Raw genomic sequence first — 12,128 nt, 5'->3', positions numbered from 1 at the left:
TATAACCTATTTATTATACTGATACGCTGGAGAACACATAAAATAAACTCTTTTCTGGACCAAATGCGATTTTAAAAAGTAGGTCACGCAGCCCATAGTTAAAAAATTAGGCAGGTAGGTTAGGGTAATGTCGCGCACTCGGTTTAGGTGGGTTGAGCATCTTCCGCGATGTTTTCCGTTTTAGGTGGTGATTGCGCGTCCCCACTGGTTCCGACCCTGTTGAAAACCTCGTCGTGGGGGCCCTTGTCATTGTCCACAACTCTGTTGAGTGAGTGAGTGAGTGAGTGAGTGAGTGAGTGAGTGAGTGAGTGAGTGACTTATCCCGGATTTGTTGGGGTCAGCGTCATTCACCTCGTCCGACTATGTTTGTTCGTTCTGATCTTCGTCTCGATTGTCTTCAATTTGGAAACAATATAAATATATATAGAGTATTTACAAAATAAAAATATCTAATATAAAACATGTTCAAAAATGATATTGATTAGAAATTAAAACATAGTTTGACTTTTGAAAAGCTCATCCGGAAAATGAAAATGCAGACAAAAACGTTGGAAAATTAGAAAATAACGAAAAGCCTACAACACCCGGTATTCCCAGGCGGTCACCCATCCAAGTACTAACCGGGCCCGACGTTGCTTAACTTCCCAGATCGGACGAGATGGGGTGTACTCAACGTGGTATGGTCGTAGGCGAAAGTCCCTCGCTAAAACGGCGGTTTTATTCGAGCAGTTAAATACATGCCTACTTTAATGTGCTTTGGCGTCGTATGAGTGCATTAATATAATGGATTCATGAATTGGTTAAAAACGTTTTATAACAGTTTGCTACATTTTAAACAACAATATTTTGCTGACGACAAGCTATATTCCTTGAACAAAAGAGACATTAGAAAATTTCAACCGGATAAAAATGTTTGCCACGTTTGAAATATTATTAAAGAAAGTGTCACGATGTTGGAATAAAAATTCAAGTATTTTGGTTTTTCAAGGTTTGGCTTCGCCTAGAAAAGAGCCTAGTATTGGCCAAGGCTGCGAACTCGAACTTAACATAACTCGATCATTTAAATCAAGCAAATAAGGCTTATGAATTACTTCTGCTGCATTACCAATCCTACAATGAAGAAGACGATTAATCAGCATAGATAAGTCTCTGTGGCGCAATCGGTTAGCGCGTTCGGCTGTTAACCGAAAGGTTGGTGGTTCAAGCCCACCCAGGGACGGGAGATTCTTGAACGTGAAACTTTGAAAACGATACTTGTGGTTTATAAACTTTTTGAAAAGATTAACCTTTCGTTTTGTTCGACCTATCTCGAAAACTTTCACGTGTGAGGCGAACGTGATAACCTTTACACCACCGAAGCAAAACATCGAAAGAACATAGAAATAGCAAGTGAATTTTATTTGAATTCTTTCCATTAAGTCTGATATTTTATTGCGCAAATAAATTTTAAACATGTTCTCGCCCAGGATTGAACTGAGGACCTTTCGCGTGTAAAGCGAACGTGATAACCGCTACACTACGAGAACGGGTTGAGGTAAAGGAAGTTTGTATTATTTTCATTTTCAAAGCGCTGCTTTTACGTGAAGTGGAAATCGATATTTTGAACGTTTCAATTTGGCCAAAGTTGTAATCAAACGATGGTTCCTCCCGGAATCAAATCCTGAAAGTGCTTCGTGTAGAATGGGCATTTCTTTGTATGAAAGCGCTTAATTACTGTTGGAATTAAAACCGAGCTTCAAACTTTTTAGGGACCTCTCATATATCCGCCCATGATTCAGCTGTGGACCTTAAGGCATCACTTCCCAATGGAAAGACGATTTTGAGCCGTCACAACGGCGATTGTTACCGTGTCGCACTCAATGCGTCATATTAAAAAAAGTAAGAAAATTTCCGGTCCAATGCGCATATGACGTCGATGTGGACTAGTTTCTTATTGTTTTGGCGATAGCTGGTTCCAGGTCTAGGCTAAGTTGTAAGTTTTGTGTGGGTTTGAATTTTTGGTATTTTAGAGTAGGCCTATTTGTCCTAAAATTTTAAGCTAAAACGTTGTTGTAAAGTTTAGGCAGTTGTTATAGAAAACTGAGTAGGCCTACAGCACATGGAATCTGTCCAAATTTAGACTGTAGGCAGTCATAACCTAGGAGGTCTCGTTGCAAGCCATAGTTCAGGGTAGGTTTATGATGTAGTTTTGCGATGGTAGCTTCTTGATTTAATGTAGGGGAGGGTGGGGTAAAGCGGACCACCTAAGGCTTAAATCGTTACAATTCACTGATTTCATCAAAACGTTTGACTTGTTTGTTTTGAGAGTTAACTCTAAGGTATTTCGATCATTTTGAAGTGCCCTTTTATTGATTGCTTGCTTTCTTACATAAATTTTTTTTGATTTAAAAGCACCTCCAATAGTCTACTTTACCCCACATGTGTGGGGTAAAGTGGACCACCGTAAGTTTTGAGTAAACAAGGCAATTTGTTCCACGTCACAATCAATTTCATTACAAATTGTCATGATAATCGAAGTAGTTATGAAAGTAATCGCAGTTCACCATCAATTTTTAAAAATATAATTCACAAATAAAGTTGTCATCTTCTTCATTACACCCAGAGCAGGCTTCGTGCGCCCATCGCATGCATTTGGAGCACTGGATCCACCCATCATTCTCGGACGATTTGGAATACATTTTGTTGCAGTAAAAGCATTCTGCATCTACGTTGTTATCACTTTCATCGACTGTGTCCTTCTGCTGCATTGATGACCTGGAAACCTTAGCTTTCTTCATAGAACGCTTTTTCGATGAACTTGTTTTACTGCTGTTGCCAGATACCGCGCATTGGCAACGATTCGTTGCAGCCAACTGCTTCTTGTATGGTGAACTGGTTAAAATAGCAGTTGCACCTCTTTTAGACTTTAGACGAACCTGATAACCCAAACTATACGGAGGAACGACAGGGGGGAGAAAGATTCAATTTATTGATGTTTTAAAGTTGTGATTATGTGACCAAACGCGAGTAGAAACCAGTTTATTGCAAAATATTTGCGCTGAAAGCTTCCTTTCGAATGTCATTGAGTCAACTACAAGGAGAATATTGAAAATATGCAATGAGTCGGGCACTTGAAACCACATGTCAGAGAGACTTGTGCAGTGCAACTTGTGCGTTAACATTCTGAACATCTAGCTCGCATTGCATGAATAACATCTCAGTTTTATGATGGATTACCTCGATCGACTGTTAGCCAAATTCTCGCTGGTTTCAACCATAAAATGGTGAGGAAAACATTATGACGACTTTATGCTGTGCATGTAAATTGATGATTTTTGTGTCTTTCTAAAACTCCATTTAAAGCTGACAACACAACGTAACGTTGTAAGTAGAAGAGTCTCCAGTGAGAATGGAACTCACGACCCCTGGTTTACAAGACCAGTGCTCTAACCCCTGAGCTATAGAGGCGGCTACGATACTGTGTGCTGATAATATATTTTTCCAAACTGCAAAAAAAACATTAATCAAGTGAAACTGGTCAGGCTTAATCAATATGAGGTCAATAAAACTTCGACTTTGACAAGAGCAATCTGAGAAGTGATGAACGTACGGGGCCATGGTTTAGTGGCAAAGCGTCTGTCTAGTAGCAGAGCACGCTTTCGTCAGTGGATACGTATAACCTATTTATTATACTGATACGCTGGAGAACACATAAAATAAACTCTTTTCTGGACCAAATGCGATTTTAAAAAGTAGGTCACGCAGCCCATAGTTAAAAAATTAGGCAGGTAGGTTAGGGTAATGTCGCGCACTCGGTTTAGGTGGGTTGAGCATCTTCCGCGATGTTTTCCGTTTTAGGTGGTGATTGCGCGTCCCCACTGGTTCCGACCCTGTTGAAAACCTCGTCGTGGGGGCCCTTGTCATTGTCCACAACTCTGTTGAGTGAGTGAGTGAGTGAGTGAGTGAGTGAGTGAGTGAGTGAGTGAGTGAGTGAGTGAGTGAGTGAGTGACTTATCCCGGATTTGTTGGGGTCAGCGTCATTCACCTCGTCCGACTATGTTTGTTCGTTCTGATCTTCGTCTCGATTGTCTTCAATTTGGAAACAATATAAATATATATAGAGTATTTACAAAATAAAAATATCTAATATAAAACATGTTCAAAAATGATATTGATTAGAAATTAAAACATAGTTTGACTTTTGAAAAGCTCATCCGGAAAATGAAAATGCAGACAAAAACGTTGGAAAATTAGAAAATAACGAAAAGCCTACAACACCCGGTATTCCCAGGCGGTCACCCATCCAAGTACTAACCGGGCCCGACGTTGCTTAACTTCCCAGATCGGACGAGATGGGGTGTACTCAACGTGGTATGGTCGTAGGCGAAAGTCCCTCGCTAAAACGGCGGTTTTATTCGAGCAGTTAAATACATGCCTACTTTAATGTGCTTTGGCGTCGTATGAGTGCATTAATATAATGGATTCATGAATTGGTTAAAAACGTTTTATAACAGTTTGCTACATTTTAAACAACAATATTTTGCTGACGACAAGCTATATTCCTTGAACAAAAGAGACATTAGAAAATTTCAACCGGATAAAAATGTTTGCCACGTTTGAAATATTATTAAAGAAAGTGTCACGATGTTGGAATAAAAATTCAAGTATTTTGGTTTTTCAAGGTTTGGCTTCGCCTAGAAAAGAGCCTAGTATTGGCCAAGGCTGCGAACTCGAACTTAACATAACTCGATCATTTAAATCAAGCAAATAAGGCTTATGAATTACTTCTGCTGCATTACCAATCCTACAATGAAGAAGACGATTAATCAGCATAGATAAGTCTCTGTGGCGCAATCGGTTAGCGCGTTCGGCTGTTAACCGAAAGGTTGGTGGTTCAAGCCCACCCAGGGACGGGAGATTCTTGAACGTGAAACTTTGAAAACGATACTTGTGGTTTATAAACTTTTTGAAAAGATTAACCTTTCGTTTTCTTCGACCTATCTCGAAAACTTTCACGTGTGAGGCGAACGTGATAACCTTTACACCACCGAAGCAAAACATCGAAAGAACATAGAAATAGCAAGTGAATTTTATTTGAATTCTTTCCATTAAGTCTGATATTTTATTGCGCAAATAAATTTTAAACATGTTCTCGCCCAGGATTGAACTGAGGACCTTTCGCGTGTAAAGCGAACGTGATAACCGCTACACTACGAGAACGGGTTGAGGTAAAGGAAGTTTGTATTATTTTCATTTTCAAAGCGCTGCTTTTACGTGAAGTGGAAATCGATATTTTGAACGTTTCAATTTGGCCAAAGTTGTAATCAAACGATGGTTCCTCCCGGAATCAAATCCTGAAAGTGCTTCGTGTAGAATGGGCATTTCTTTGTATGAAAGCGCTTAATTACTGTTGGAATTAAAACCGAGCTTCAAACTTTTTAGGGACCTCTCATATATCCGCCCATGATTCAGCTGTGGACCTTAAGGCATCACTTCCCAATGGAAAGACGATTTTGAGCCGTCACAACGGCGATTGTTACCGTGTCGCACTCAATGCGTCATATTAAAAAAAGTAAGAAAATTTCCGGTCCAATGCGCATATGACGTCGATGTGGACTAGTTTCTTATTGTTTTGGCGATAGCTGGTTCCAGGTCTAGGCTAAGTTGTAAGTTTTGTGTGGGTTTGAATTTTTGGTATTTTAGAGTAGGCCTATTTGTCCTAAAATTTTAAGCTAAAACGTTGTTGTAAAGTTTAGGCAGTTGTTATAGAAAACTGAGTAGGCCTACAGCACATGGAATCTGTCCAAATTTAGACTGTAGGCAGTCATAACCTAGGAGGTCTCGTTGCAAGCCATAGTTCAGGGTAGGTTTATGATGTAGTTTTGCGATGGTAGCTTCTTGATTTAATGTAGGGGAGGGTGGGGTAAAGCGGACCACCTAAGGCTTAAATCGTTACAATTCACTGATTTCATCAAAACGTTTGACTTGTTTGTTTTGAGAGTTAACTCTAAGGTATTTCGATCATTTTGAAGTGCCCTTTTATTGATTGCTTGCTTTCTTACATAAATTTTTTTTGATTTAAAAGCACCTCCAATAGTCTACTTTACCCCACATGTGTGGGGTAAAGTGGACCACCGTAAGTTTTGAGTAAACAAGGCAATTTGTTCCACGTCACAATCAATTTCATTACAAATTGTCATGATAATCGAAGTAGTTATGAAAGTAATCGCAGTTCACCATCAATTTTTAAAAATATAATTCACAAATAAAGTTGTCATCTTCTTCATTACACCCAGAGCAGGCTTCGTGCGCCCATCGCATGCATTTGGAGCACTGGATCCACCCATCATTCTCGGACGATTTGGAATACATTTTGTTGCAGTAAAAGCATTCTGCATCTACGTTGTTATCACTTTCATCGACTGTGTCCTTCTGCTGCATTGATGACCTGGAAACCTTAGCTTTCTTCATAGAACGTTTTTTCGATGAACTTGTTTTACTACTGTTGCCAGATACCGCGGATTGGCTACGATTCGTTGCAGCCAACTGCTTCTTGTATGGTGAACTGGTTAAAATAGCAGTTGCACCGCTCTTAGAATTTAGACGAACCTGATAACCCAAACTATACGGAGGAACGACAGGGGGGGGAAAGATTCAATTTATTGATGTTTTAAAGTTGTGATTATGTGACCAAACGCGAGTAGAAACCAGTTTATTGCAAAATATTTGCGCTGAAAGCTTCCTTTCGAATGTCATTGAGTCAACTACAAGGAGAATATTGAAAATATGCAATGAGTCGGGCACTTGAAACCACATGTCAGAGAGACTTGTGCAGTGCAACTTGTGCGTTAACATTCTGAACATCTAGCTCGCATTGCATGAATAACATCTCAGTTTTATGATGGATTACCTCGATCGACTGTTAGCCAAATTCTCGCTGGTTTCAACCATAAAATGGTGAGGAAAACATTATGACGACTTTATGCTGTGCATGTAAATTGATGATTTTTGTGTCTTGCTAAAACTCCATTTAAAGCTGACAACACAACGTAACGTTGTAAGTAGAAAAGTCTCCAGTGAGAATGGAACTCACGACCCCTGGTTTACAAGACCAGTGCTCTAACCCCTGAGCTATAGAGGCGGCTACGATACTGTGTGCTGATAATATATTTTTCCAAACTGCAAAAAAACATTAATCAAGTGAAACTGGTCAGGCTTAATCAATATGAGGTCAATAAAACTTCGACTTTGACAAGAGCAATCTGAGAAGTGATGAACGTACGGGGCCATGGTTTAGTGGCAAAGCGTCTGTCTAGTAGCAGAGCACGCTTTCGTCAGTGGATACGTATAACCTATTTATTATACTGATACGCTGGAGAACACATAAAATAAACTCTTTTCTGGACCAAATGCGATTTTAAAAAGTAGGTCACGCAGCCCATAGTTAAAAAATTAGGCAGGTAGGTTAGGGTAATGTCGCGCACTCGGTTTAGGTGGGTTGAGCATCTTCCGCGATGTTTTCCGTTTTAGGTGGTGATTGCGCGTCCCCACTGGTTCCGACCCTGTTGAAAACCTCGTCGTGGGGGCCCTTGTCATTGTCCACAACTCTGTTGAGTGAGTGAGTGAGTGAGTGAGTGAGTGAGTGAGTGAGTGAGTGAGTGAGTGAGTGAGTGAGTGAGTGACTTATCCCGGATTTGTTGGGGTCAGCGTCATTCACCTCGTCCGACTATGTTTGTTCGTTCTGATCTTCGTCTCGATTGTCTTCAATTTGGAAACAATATAACTATATATAGAGTATTTACAAAATAAAAATATCTAATATAAAACATGTTCAAAAATGATATTGATTAGAAATTAAAACATAGTTTGACTTTTGAAAAGCTCATCCGGAAAATGAAAATGCAGACAAAAACGTTGGAAAATTAGAAAATAACGAAAAGCCTACAACACCCGGTATTCCCAGGCGGTCACCCATCCAAGTACTAACCGGGCCCGACGTTGCTTAACTTCCCAGATCGGACGAGATGGGGTGTACTCAACGTGGTATGGTCGTAGGCGAAAGTCCCTCGCTAAAACGGCGGTTTTATTCGAGCAGTTAAATACATGCCTACTTTAATGTGCTTTGGCGTCGTATGAGTGCATTAATATAATGGATTCATGAATTGGTTAAAAACGTTTTATAACAGTTTGCTACATTTTAAACAACAATATTTTGCTGACGACAAGCTATATTCCTTGAACAAAAGAGACATTAGAAAATTTCAACCGGATAAAAATGTTTGCCACGTTTGAAATATTATTAAAGAAAGTGTCACGATGTTGGAATAAAAATTCAAGTATTTTGGTTTTTCAAGGTTTGGCTTCGCCTAGAAAAGAGCCTAGTATTGGCCAAGGCTGCGAACTCGAACTTAACATAACTCGATCATTTAAATCAAGCAAATAAGGCTTATGAATTACTTCTGCTGCATTACCAATCCTACAATGAAGAAGACGATTAATCAGCATAGATAAGTCTCTGTGGCGCAATCGGTTAGCGCGTTCGGCTGTTAACCGAAAGGTTGGTGGTTCAAGCCCACCCAGGGACGGGAGATTCTTGAACGTGAAACTTTGAAAACGATACTTGTGGTTTATAAACTTTTTGAAAAGATTAACCTTTCGTTTTCTTCGACCTATCTCGAAAACTTTCACGTGTGAGGCGAACGTGATAACCTTTACACCACCGAAGCAAAACATCGAAAGAACATAGAAATAGCAAGTGAATTTTATTTGAATTCTTTCCATTAAGTCTGATATTTTATTGCGCAAATAAATTTTAAACATGTTCTCGCCCAGGATTGAACTGAGGACCTTTCGCGTGTAAAGCGAACGTGATAACCGCTACACTACGAGAACGGGTTGAGGTAAAGGAAGTTTGTATTATTTTCATTTTCAAAGCGCTGCTTTTACGTGAAGTGGAAATCGATATTTTGAACGTTTCAATTTGGCCAAAGTTGTAATCAAACGATGGTTCCTCCCGGAATCAAATCCTGAAAGTGCTTCGTGTAGAATGGGCATTTCTTTGTATGAAAGCGCTTAATTACTGTTGGAATTAAAACCGAGCTTCAAACTTTTTAGGGACCTCTCATATATCCGCCCATGATTCAGCTGTGGACCTTAAGGCATCACTTCCCAATGGAAAGACGATTTTGAGCCGTCACAACGGCGATTGTTACCGTGTCGCACTCAATGCGTCATATTAAAAAAAGTAAGAAAATTTCCGGTCCAATGCGCATATGACGTCGATGTGGACTAGTTTCTTATTGTTTTGGCGATAGCTGGTTCCAGGTCTAGGCTAAGTTGTAAGTTTTGTGTGGGTTTGAATTTTTGGTATTTTAGAGTAGGCCTATTTGTCCTAAAATTTTAAGCTAAAACGTTGTTGTAAAGTTTAGGCAGTTGTTATAGAAAACTGAGTAGGCCTACAGCACATGGAATCTGTCCAAATTTAGACTGTAGGCAGTCATAACCTAGGAGGTCTCGTTGCAAGCCATAGTTCAGGGTAGGTTTATGATGTAGTTTTGCGATGGTAGCTTCTTGATTTAATGTAGGGGAGGGTGGGGTAAAGCGGACCACCTAAGGCTTAAATCGTTACAATTCACTGATTTCATCAAAACGTTTGACTTGTTTGTTTTGAGAGTTAACTCTAAGGTATTTCGATCATTTTGAAGTGCCCTTTTATTGATTGCTTGCTTTCTTACATAAATTTTTTTTGATTTAAAAGCACCTCCAATAGTCTACTTTACCCCACATGTGTGGGGTAAAGTGGACCACCGTAAGTTTTGAGTAAACAAGGCAATTTGTTCCACGTCACAATCAATTTCATTACAAATTGTCATGATAATCGAAGTAGTTATGAAAGTAATCGCAGTTCACCATCAATTTTTAAAAATATAATTCACAAATAAAGTTGTCATCTTCTTCATTACACCCAGAGCAGGCTTCGTGCGCCCATCGCATGCATTTGGAGCACTGGATCCACCCATCATTCTCGGACGATTTGGAATACATTTTGTTGCAGTAAAAGCATTCTGCATCTACGTTGTTATCACTTTCATCGACTGTGTCCTTCTGCTGCATTGATGACCTGGAAACCTTAGCTTTCTTCATAGAACGTTTTTTCGATGAACTTGTTTTACTACTGTTGCCAGATACCGCGGATTGGCTACGATTCGTTGCAGCCAACTGCTTCTTGTATGGTGAACTGGTTAAAATAGCAGTTGCACCGCTCTTAGAATTTAGACGAACCTGATAACCCAAACTATACGGAGGAACGACAGGGGGGAGAAAGATTCAATTTATTGATGTTTTAAAGTTGTGATTATGTGACCAAACGCGAGTAGAAACCAGTTTATTGCAAAATATTTGCGCTGAAAGCTTCCTTTCGAATGTCATTGAGTCAACTACAAGGAGAATATTGAAAATATGCAATGAGTCGGGCACTTGAAACCACATGTCAGAGAGACTTGTGCAGTGCAACTTGTGCGTTAACATTCTGAACATCTAGCTCGCATTGCATGAATAACATCTCAGTTTTATGATGGATTACCTCGATCGACTGTTAGCCAAATTCTCGCTGGTTTCAACCATAAAATGGTGAGGAAAACATTATGACGACTTTATGCTGTGCATGTAAATTGATGATTTTTGTGTCTTGCTAAAACTCCATTTAAAGCTGACAACACAACGTAACGTTGTAAGTAGAAAAGTCTCCAGTGAGAATGGAACTCACGACCCCTGGTTTACAAGACCAGTGCTCTAACCCCTGAGCTATAGAGGCGGCTACGATACTGTGTGCTGATAATATATTTTTCCAAACTGCAAAAAAACATTAATCAAGTGAAACTGGTCAGGCTTAATCAATATGAGGTCAATAAAACTTCGACTTTGACAAGAGCAATCTGAGAAGTGATGAACGTACGGGGCCATGGTTTAGTGGCAAAGCGTCTGTCTAGTAGCAGAGCACGCTTTCGTCAGTGGATACGTATAACCTATTTATTATACTGATACGCTGGAGAACACATAAAATAAACTCTTTTCTGGACCAAATGCGATTTTAAAAAGTAGGTCACGCAGCCCATAGTTAAAAAATTAGGCAGGTAGGTTAGGGTAATGTCGCGCACTCGGTTTAGGTGGGTTGAGCATCTTCCGCGATGTTTTCCGTTTTAGGTGGTGATTGCGCGTCCCCACTGGTTCCGACCCTGTTGAAAACCTCGTCGTGGGGGCCCTTGTCATTGTCCACAACTCTGTTGAGTGAGTGAGTGAGTGAGTGAGTGAGTGAGTGAGTGAGTGAGTGAGTGAGTGAGTGACTTATCCCGGATTTGTTGGGGTCAGCGTCATTCACCTCGTCCGACTATGTTTGTTCGTTCTGATCTTCGTCTCGATTGTCTTCAATTTGGAAACAATATAACTATATATAGAGTATTTACAAAATAAAAATATCTAATATAAAACATGTTCAAAAATGATATTGATTAGAAATTAAAACATAGTTTGACTTTTGAAAAGCTCATCCGGAAAATGAAAATGCAGACAAAAACGTTGGAAAATTAGAAAATAACGAAAAGCCTACAACACCCGGTATTCCCAGGCGGTCACCCATCCAAGTACTAACCGGGCCCGACGTTGCTTAACTTCCCAGATCGGACGAGATGGGGTGTACTCAACGTGGTATGGTCGTAGGCGAAAGTCCCTCGCTAAAACGGCGGTTTTATTCGAGCAGTTAAATACATGCCTACTTTAATGTGCTTTGGCGTCGTATGAGTGCATTAATATAATGGATTCATGAATTGGTTAAAAACGTTTTATAACAGTTTGCTACATTTTAAACAACAATATTTTGCTGACGACAAGCTATATTCCTTGAACAAAAGAGACATTAGAAAATTTCAACCGGATAAAAATGTTTGCCACGTTTGAAATATTATTAAAGAAAGTGTCACGATGTTGGAATAAAAATTCAAGTATTTTGGTTTTTCAAGGTTTGGCTTCGCCTAGAAAAGAGCCTAGTATTGGCCAAGGCTGCGAACTCGAACTTAACATAACTCGATCATTTAAATCAAGCAAATAAGGCTTATGAATTACTTCTGCTGCATTACCAATCCTACAATGAAGAA

General features: G+C 39.7%; 13 non-coding genes across 13 annotated transcripts; 3 read left to right on the top strand and 10 right to left on the bottom strand.

Annotated features, from left to right (window-relative positions):
- Window positions 1–572: 572 nt before the first annotated feature.
- Window positions 573–691, bottom strand: LOC143444403 (5S ribosomal RNA). Its single transcript, XR_013113754.1, has one exon. It is a non-coding gene; the product is annotated as a 5S ribosomal RNA (ribosomal RNA).
- A 454-nt stretch (window positions 692–1,145) lies between these two features.
- On the top strand, window positions 1,146–1,219 carry Trnan-guu (transfer RNA asparagine (anticodon GUU)). The gene has a single exon. It is a non-coding gene; the product is annotated as a tRNA-Asn (tRNA).
- Window positions 1,220–1,453: 234 nt separating this feature from the next.
- Window positions 1,454–1,526, bottom strand: Trnav-uac (transfer RNA valine (anticodon UAC)). The gene has a single exon. It is a non-coding gene; the product is annotated as a tRNA-Val (tRNA).
- A 1,848-nt stretch (window positions 1,527–3,374) lies between these two features.
- Window positions 3,375–3,447, bottom strand: Trnat-ugu (transfer RNA threonine (anticodon UGU)). Its single transcript has one exon. It is a non-coding gene; the product is annotated as a tRNA-Thr (tRNA).
- Window positions 3,448–4,245: 798 nt separating this feature from the next.
- Window positions 4,246–4,364, bottom strand: LOC143444392 (5S ribosomal RNA). The gene has a single exon (XR_013113743.1). It is a non-coding gene; the product is annotated as a 5S ribosomal RNA (ribosomal RNA).
- Window positions 4,365–4,818: 454 nt separating this feature from the next.
- On the top strand, window positions 4,819–4,892 carry Trnan-guu (transfer RNA asparagine (anticodon GUU)). Its single transcript has one exon. It is a non-coding gene; the product is annotated as a tRNA-Asn (tRNA).
- Window positions 4,893–5,126: 234 nt separating this feature from the next.
- Trnav-uac (transfer RNA valine (anticodon UAC)) lies at window positions 5,127–5,199 on the bottom strand. The gene has a single exon. It is a non-coding gene; the product is annotated as a tRNA-Val (tRNA).
- Window positions 5,200–7,047: 1,848 nt separating this feature from the next.
- Trnat-ugu (transfer RNA threonine (anticodon UGU)) lies at window positions 7,048–7,120 on the bottom strand. Its single transcript has one exon. It is a non-coding gene; the product is annotated as a tRNA-Thr (tRNA).
- A 797-nt stretch (window positions 7,121–7,917) lies between these two features.
- LOC143444380 (5S ribosomal RNA) lies at window positions 7,918–8,036 on the bottom strand. The gene has a single exon (XR_013113732.1). It is a non-coding gene; the product is annotated as a 5S ribosomal RNA (ribosomal RNA).
- A 454-nt stretch (window positions 8,037–8,490) lies between these two features.
- On the top strand, window positions 8,491–8,564 carry Trnan-guu (transfer RNA asparagine (anticodon GUU)). Its single transcript has one exon. It is a non-coding gene; the product is annotated as a tRNA-Asn (tRNA).
- A 234-nt stretch (window positions 8,565–8,798) lies between these two features.
- Window positions 8,799–8,871, bottom strand: Trnav-uac (transfer RNA valine (anticodon UAC)). Its single transcript has one exon. It is a non-coding gene; the product is annotated as a tRNA-Val (tRNA).
- A 1,848-nt stretch (window positions 8,872–10,719) lies between these two features.
- Window positions 10,720–10,792, bottom strand: Trnat-ugu (transfer RNA threonine (anticodon UGU)). The gene has a single exon. It is a non-coding gene; the product is annotated as a tRNA-Thr (tRNA).
- Window positions 10,793–11,577: 785 nt separating this feature from the next.
- Window positions 11,578–11,696, bottom strand: LOC143444359 (5S ribosomal RNA). Its single transcript, XR_013113711.1, has one exon. It is a non-coding gene; the product is annotated as a 5S ribosomal RNA (ribosomal RNA).
- Window positions 11,697–12,128: the final 432 nt, after the last annotated feature.

This window comes from Clavelina lepadiformis, chromosome 1, assembly GCF_947623445.1.
Source record: "Clavelina lepadiformis chromosome 1, kaClaLepa1.1, whole genome shotgun sequence".
NCBI lineage: Eukaryota > Metazoa > Chordata > Ascidiacea > Aplousobranchia > Clavelinidae > Clavelina > Clavelina lepadiformis.
Note: the sequence above shows the minus strand (reverse complement) of the source record. Positions and strands in the feature narration are given on the sequence as shown.